We start from the raw sequence: 8,072 nt of genomic DNA on the forward strand, positions 1-8,072 counted from the left end.
TCCACCCCTCTGTCAAATGTAGTTGAAATTAGCCAGCTGTTTCAAAGTTTGCCGCCAATGGACAAATTATTGGAGTGCTTAATCCCATTCCTTTAGTAAACTAGGCAAGCACAGGGGAAAGCATAATGAGGCCCTTAATTACAGAAATCCTTCCTTTAAGTTTGACCTTGCTACAAAACTCTTGGTTAAAAATTTGAGTGTTTTTCAGTAAAAAATGGTGAGGGTAACATTATGTAATATATTTACCTTACCTTTAAGTAATTTCTTTGTGCTACATACTTGAAAACAGAGCTGTTCAAAAGAAAAAGGGTAAGAACTATTTTCCTTGCAGAAAATACTGTTGTTGTTTTTTTTTTTTTTTAAAGACTGACAGGAAAGATTTTTTTCTTAGTTCAAGAAGATGTAATACTCATTCAAAGGTTTTGAAGGAAAGAGTATTATGAGCAGGGCTCAACAGTCTTTTTCACAGTGCAGATGAACATTTTTCAATCAGCCTCACATATAAAGCTTTTCACTTGTGATGGTCAAATCAGGAGTAAGAATGGCAACAAATAGAAAATACATCAAGAAGTTTCAGGACTTGGCATAGGCATTGAAAAGTCTTTCACCCTTGAATGTATTTTGTTTTGATAGTATTATGTACAAGTGTTTGTGATAAATCTTGCACACATGTGTCTTAAGGGCTAAATTCAGTGGTGGGACAGTAGAAATAATTCTACCAAATTTATTTTGGTAGGTTATGTCTTGAACAATTTCTAAAGCTTATCCTTTATTCTAAGAGCTGTGTCTTCCCTTTTTTGAATACTACAAACCCTAAAGAGGGTTGTGCAAAGAAGGATGGTCAGGAAAGAGAAGAGAGCCCTCATTTCCATTAAAAGCTGTTGCTTCTCAACTGTTAATTTTCTTCTGAAACATTGGAGAGGAAAGTGTAAATCTACAGAGGAAGCGTGATTTTTATGGCATACAAAGCATTTAGCCCTGACTCTTTTAAAATAACACATAGATACACAACCTAGCTCTGTTTCCACTCTATAGTTAATGCATGTTTTTAGTATTTCCAATATATATATATGGCACAATCTAACAGAAGACAATCTGTTGTGCATGAGAATGCATTGATACAATTTGGCTAGATTTATTAAATTGCAGTTAATGCAGTATTAGTTAGTATAACATTACCTCCTTGATTTTTAAACTGTAACCACAATAGGGAATAATTTGCTCTATTAGCAGAGCAAGACAGTTTGCAAAGCTGCCCAGCTTCTTGCCTCCCACCTAGGACACCAGCCTTCTTGAGAATCGTGAATTAATTCAGTTAGCCCTGCAACCACAAGGAAACCTAAGCAACATATGAAACACAGAGCACCGGAGCAATGTAAATGTAATGTAAATACATGGGCATTTAAAATTACCAGAGCTGCAGAACTGAGAGGTGATGTTTTCAATTGAAAACCCTGCTTCAAATTGCATTTTGAATACAGGTGTTAGTCAAGCAGTGACTTCAGGTTTGTTGCATCCATGGGGCCAGCTGGGCTGGAATTTCAGGAGATACTTGTGTCAATTCCCAACAGCAAAAAGGAAAAGAATTAGGATCATTCTTGACTTTCTAATGAAAGGAACATATATATTTCTATACTAGTACTTAACTTTGTTAAAAATAATTTCTCTATTATTTTTTTTTTCTCAGTATTTCAAACTTTCCTATACTGTTTTCAGTGTTTTCCTCGTATGTGCATTTGTGAAACTACTAGTGAAAAGTAACCAGTTACCAAAAAAAGGACATAAAAATCAGGTTTTTAGTGTAGTAACTGAGGATTTGGGGGTTGAAGAGGACTTGGGGGCTGACTGTTGGTTTTTTTTTTTTACATACTTTCGTTTTCCAAATGATTAGTGATTTTGGATGCATTGTTTATACGTGGGCCTGCCTGTGTCAATCTAAAGTAGAACTGATTTTCTCAGAGTAAGTCTTTGCCACTGGAAAAGTCAAATTGCATCAAAGTATCTCAAATTAGGCACCCCCTCAACTGAGAGACTTAAAACCACCAGTCCTTTTTCAAAGCGCTGACTGCTGCATCTGGAAGCATTTTAACCTAACCAGCCTGTTCTGTTCTGATGCAAGTAATTTATGGGGTTTGCCCCATAGTCAGGTTCAATATCGAGCCAAATCAACAGTAACAGCAAAGGCTGCATCAGATGCCTGATCTGTCCTGGGACATATCAACTTACGTAGAGTTTCAGTTGAAAAACTTACTCTACAAGGAAAACTGAGCTGGCATTCAGCCAGAACACTAAAACATTTTTTGAGAGGCAGCACTGCTCATTGTCAGTGCCGTGGGGTGTGTGTTGATTAATGTTTGCTTAGGACTTTCTTAACCTTTGCGAAGCCTCATATAAGGTGTAGTTACTATTAGAATTCAAAGATCTCCTGTGATGTAGCTCTCTTTGCTGTCTAAATGCAGGACTGTAAGTCAGTAAGCTTCAGACTGTAAGACAGTGAGCTTCAAATTTTACAGGCCTGTAGGAATAGGAAGAGTTGTGTTGGCATCATGGGATACATATGGGTGTGTCTTTGCCTCCTCCCTCTACAATGGTACTATCCTGTTAACATTAGTCTGCCAAGTTAGGTACATTATGTTCTAGCAGAACACGGCCTCCTAATAATGTTTGTTTGACAGACAATAAACTTTATTTTCAACAGGTGGTCTGTTTGGGATTGAAGGCTGCAATTGGATTTTGATCATTTTTCCAGGCTGGGAGGTTAGGCTCTGAGAAATCAAAGAGAAGCCAGTTATTTTGACCACAAAAAAAAAAAAATCTTCAAAATGTCCTAAGGAAAGTTGTGTTATCTTTTATGAAAAAATAATCATGACACTCTGTGGTATTTGCTAATGGACAGGTGACATAAACAATGTCCTCTGAAGGAATGCGGTTGTTTGTGGTTATTTACATTTCTGCTGTGAGCCAGAAATAAAATCAGAGCCCTGTAGCATTAGAGAAAGGTCCTTTCTCCCTCAGTAGCAGTCCCTGCAGCAGTATGGGGGCAAAATGACACTACGAGCAGGTCAGTGGCAAAGGAGCAGAATGCAGCGCTCCTCAGTACAGCCTGGTGGACCCAAAGGAAAGGCCGCTGGGCCAGACATTTGTTGCCTCAGGCTGCCGGCTTGTTTGAGGCTTTTTCTTCAGGCGTGGACAATCCAGGTAGACTCTTTAAAACAAGACAACAACAATTTTTAAAATAGCTTTAAAGGAGAAAGCAAGCACTTAGGAAAACTGGCAGGCAGAGGGAAGGAAGGAGGTTAGGTATGGAGTAGGGGGACTAGAGAGGATGATGGAGGAAATAAAGGGAAAAAATGACAAAGTGAAAACAAGTGATGAAAGGAGGGACTACAGAAAGGACTGACAATGTAAAGGGCTGAAATAAAACATGATCTCTTATACAGACATTCACGATTAGGAAAGGTTCTTTCTCCTTCATTTTTATTTCCTTGGCAGAGAAGGGGGAGCTGTAGGGAGGAGGAAATTAAGTGTTTGGTGCTGGTGCCGATGGAAACTTCTGTTTCAGCTGCAGCTCAGGCAGGGAAAGAATTTCCCCTGGTCAGACCCAGGTGAAGGCTTACAGAGAAGTGGTATCTGTGTTGGTGGCAGAATCCCTTAATATCTATATTAATTTCTCAGACCTTGACTAAGGAAAGCAATGTTAATGAGGCTTTAACATACTTGCCACTAATATGTGACATGCATCTATAAATATTCAAGAAATTATGGGATCACTCAACCACTCTTTCTTTGTTTCAGCCTCCGTTCCCATCCCAAACTTAACTGGAAAATTTTTTATGGACTTTGGCTTGTGTCAGTTAAATTAACCCACCCGCCCCTCTTTCTATACCTCCTTTCCTGTCTACTTCTGAATCACTCTCTCGAGCTGTGTCCAGGCTGCTTTCAGCTCTGGCGTTGAACTGCAGCTTGTCACTAAAGGCATCCTGGCATGTACATAAAAGGGATTTGGAGGTGGAAATGACCACCAGTTAAATCACCTCATCCTCCCTCCAGTCAGTGTGGGATTGTTCCTGCAGCACACTCCCAAGAGCTTGGGGTTTTAATGATTTGAGCAACAGAAATTCCACCTCCACCCCCTTTGGGAGGCATGCCTGAGGGCTAATAGATCACACTCTTATGCAATTTTTCCTGATACATAGCCTACATTTTCCTTTGTTTGATGTCTTTACTCCGTTATTCCTATTTATAACTGGTTCTGGGTGAATCCCAGGTGGTTCTGACGTTTATTTCTGTTTAAGAAGGCATGCAAAAAGGCAGAGACTAGTCCACATTCTATAAACCTTTTGGTGCCTTCCTGACAACCTCCATTATTTCTTCCCTAAAACTGCCCAGGACCCAGCAGAAAGCCTCATTTCTCTCTATCCCAGAAGGGTAGGAGGTTGGATACTGGCCAGTCCTCTGCTCTGGCAAATCTCTTCTGAGAACAGAGACTAAAGCCCTGATCTCCTCAATCTATAATATGCCTTTTTCTAGTCATTGCCCAGTAGCCTAATTCCTCTAGTTTAATTTCCTGTACTCATCAGGCTGTTGCCATGCTTTTTGTTGTCCCTGACCTAATTGAGGGTGTTGATCAATCCCTTCTCATTGGACCTGTTCCTTTGATGCCTAAGTATGAAAGGTACTTAAGTATTTTTTCTTAAGAAAGAAAGGTATTTCTTAAGCTGTTATTCCAGTTGATATCCCATGAAACACTGCAGTAATCAAATGGGAGAAAGTGGGATCCCTTCCCCCGTTCTGAAGAAACCTTGCATGAAAGGATTCAGTCAGGGGCTGTGAATTCTTCCTCTAGACCCTCCATCCTGCACATGGAGACAAGCGCTGTAGAGGAGCCTCAGCATACTCCACACTTTAAGGCTGCCCAAGCAGTAGTTCAACATAATCATTACTGGCAACCCTTTTCAGCAGGGGCACGTTATAAATGTGTGCAAGTTCAATGACAGACAGTGCTGTCAGGACATTCTCACTATCTGAAATTCTTCAGTATGAGAGCAGCTTTCTCCTTCCTCAAATGTCAGAGACATTAGTCCAGTCCTTGATTCAGGCATCTAATTTGGCCAGGACACATAAGTCACACTCAGAGCGACTATTCCTAACACTGTCCTTTTAATACTAGTTACCAGGTCTGTAACAAAGCCCCAGATCATATTTTTCTTCTGTTTGGTTTGAAGAGGGATTTAAATCCACAAATCCATGTTGCTGTCAGAATGGCCCCTGTGCTATAGTGTATAGTCTGTCTTCTCACTCTCCCTTTGACAGCTAAATAACAATAAAAAAATTGTTCTGCTGCAGCAAGAGAAATGAGAAGTGAGAAATGCCTGCTGCAGTCTGGTAGTCTAGGCATTTAGATTATGGGAAAATGATTTTTATATGCCTTTACTTGAGGCATTTTCATTTTTTATACAATAGTAAATGAGTTCAGCAAGACACTGGTTCACAAATAGCATTCATGTTCAGATTATTCTCGTAGGAGGCAGAAAAACTGCAGTCCTATCCCTGATCCAAATCCAGGGCACTGGTTTTCCCCCAGTCACGCCACTACTACTCTAACACTAGGTGAGAGGTAGGAGGAAGAGACACAAGCACCACTTCTCCTGCATGTTTTGTATGGTTTAAGCGTGCTATTAGCCTGCTAGACCCCAAGAGGAAGATGGAAGGAGAAATAACCAGTTGTGAAGCTTGCTGGCTCATAGACAGCATAGTAGTAGTTGGTCTTTGGTGGTTGTTCACATAGTGAGTACTAGGAATAGAGTAGGCTGGGGAAATTGTCTTCTCTGGGACTAGAAATATAGGTGTGAGAAGAACAGGGCTTCCATAGACGTGAGCTTTCTATGTCCCCTGTCCTGGACAAACATAAATTCATGGTTACAATTTTTGCCATCAGCTAGTTTCTAAACTATATATACATGTATCTAAAATTTGAATGCAGTGATTTATTGTGTAAATTGTGTCAAGAAGTAATAGACACTGATAATAAACCACTGCACTGCCAGAACAAATAGCTGGACAGAGTAATTACTTATAGAAAGGGAAATAAGATTTTTTTTTTCTGAGGCAGAGGACTGAAGACCATCAAACCAACCCTAATATGACTCAGGAAAATTTACCAAGAGTAGCATACATACACAAGGAGACCCTTTTTGGCATTACAGACTGTAAATTATGGTTATTCCTAGGAGGCAACAAAAGAGGCCCTGTCAGTTGTACAATTACTTTTTATTGGCAGTGCTCTTTCAACTCAAGAAAACATTGGCTGAGGTTCAAGACCAAGATTTGGCTCAAATGCCACCATAATTTTTTAGAAATGTGATGAATGTTCCTCAAGAAATAGTTTCCTAAGAAAGCCACAAAAATGGTTACAGGATATCTAGAATGATATCCAAAAGTTGCTACCACTGAAGATCACTTGCTGTAACTGATTTCACCAAATGAAATTTTAACTGTCAGACTGGCTGATACTCTCTGACAAAAAGAGACCCAACACATTTGGATGAACCGTTTCATAAATATTGATGTATGCATACATCTTCACAATTCATCACACATATCTCAAGGACTCATTCAGAAGGATAAGCTATTAAAAAAGAAAAAAAAAATTGAGTGACAGTGGAAGAACATCCTGCCACTGTGAAGGTAATGACATGTTGGACATGCACTAATAGCCTGAGGCTCATATACTGAACATAAATACAGTCAATTATCTCTCATGCCATATTCCTAAGCCTGAGTGAAAACTTTATTTTATTGAAGCTGATGAGGTTTTTTCCATTGCTGTCAAAGAAGGCAAGATGTCAAAAGTTTTTCCTACTGTCTTCCCTGACAATGTATCCCTACAATACAGCAGCAGTAAAGCATGTATCATTGCTGATTTCAGTTCTAGCAAACTTAGAATATTAGTAAACATTATTAAACTAATCTTTAGTTTATCCTGACTAGAATCTTAAATTGCTAGAAGAGACTGGAGATGCGTCATGTAAATTGTGCACTTTTGAAAAGATCACAAACCACCTTTAATGATTACTGCAGTTATCACTAACATAAAACACCACTTGTACCATTTTTTCTACAATGCTTTATACAGAAATACTGGAAAATCACTAGGTACTTCCAGAGAATTCCTGTTTGTAATGGGATGAAGATGTAAGAGCACAACCATCAAGCAAAAGCAGGAGAAATAGTAATTTCTGTCTATACAACATTCATACAATTAGAAGTGTATCTCTGAGGAGGCAGATTTAAAATCATCTAAATTTTAAAATACCGGGAATATCTTCTACAATTTCAGAAAGTTAATCTCTTTGCACCTTTAATTCACTGTACAAACTGATAATATTAATTTCCTTGTTGGCAGTATTGAGTTAATTAAATTTAGTGACATTTTGAGATTTACCAGTGAAAGCCACTGTAGCTAGGAAAGTAGTTCAACCCTCCCCTAACTAAATGGGCCTCTCCAAGCCTGTATTTTTACTCTTTTCTTTCCTGGGCCGCAGAAAGATTTTAAGTCCATAGTTAACCCAGAGGATGTTTCCATCTCTCTATCAACTCTCCAGTGAATTCTTAGTACTTGGAAGTTTTGATATGAGTGTGATCAGATACTTCTTCCTCACACTCATTTCCAAGTTATTTTAGATTATAAAGGTCTGGCATACTCTCAAGCACAAATCTTAAATTTGGCAACATTGCTACAACAGACATATGCATACAGAAAGCAGAAGGCTAGACAAAACAGGATAATTTGAAGACTGTATTTAATAGCACAGGAAAGAAACAGAATTAAATTCCTCCAATTTGATAAGATTGCTGCAAAGAAAGGAAATTGTAGCTTAGTAAAATGTGTAACTTTTGCCTCTCTGCACGCTATAAAAATTAATGCTTACTAGTTAATGTTCTAATGTATTTAAGTAATTTGGTTCCTACTTAATTGCATTTCTGGAGGACTGAGAATAAATAGAAAAATATCCAGAGTTTCTTTATGCTGATTAAAACCTTTCCCAGACCTTAAAATACCAGGGGGAATT

The sequence above is a fragment of the Platalea leucorodia genome, assembly GCF_965183815.1.
Source record: "Platalea leucorodia genome assembly, chromosome: Z".
NCBI classification, from domain to species: domain Eukaryota; kingdom Metazoa; phylum Chordata; class Aves; order Pelecaniformes; family Threskiornithidae; genus Platalea; species Platalea leucorodia.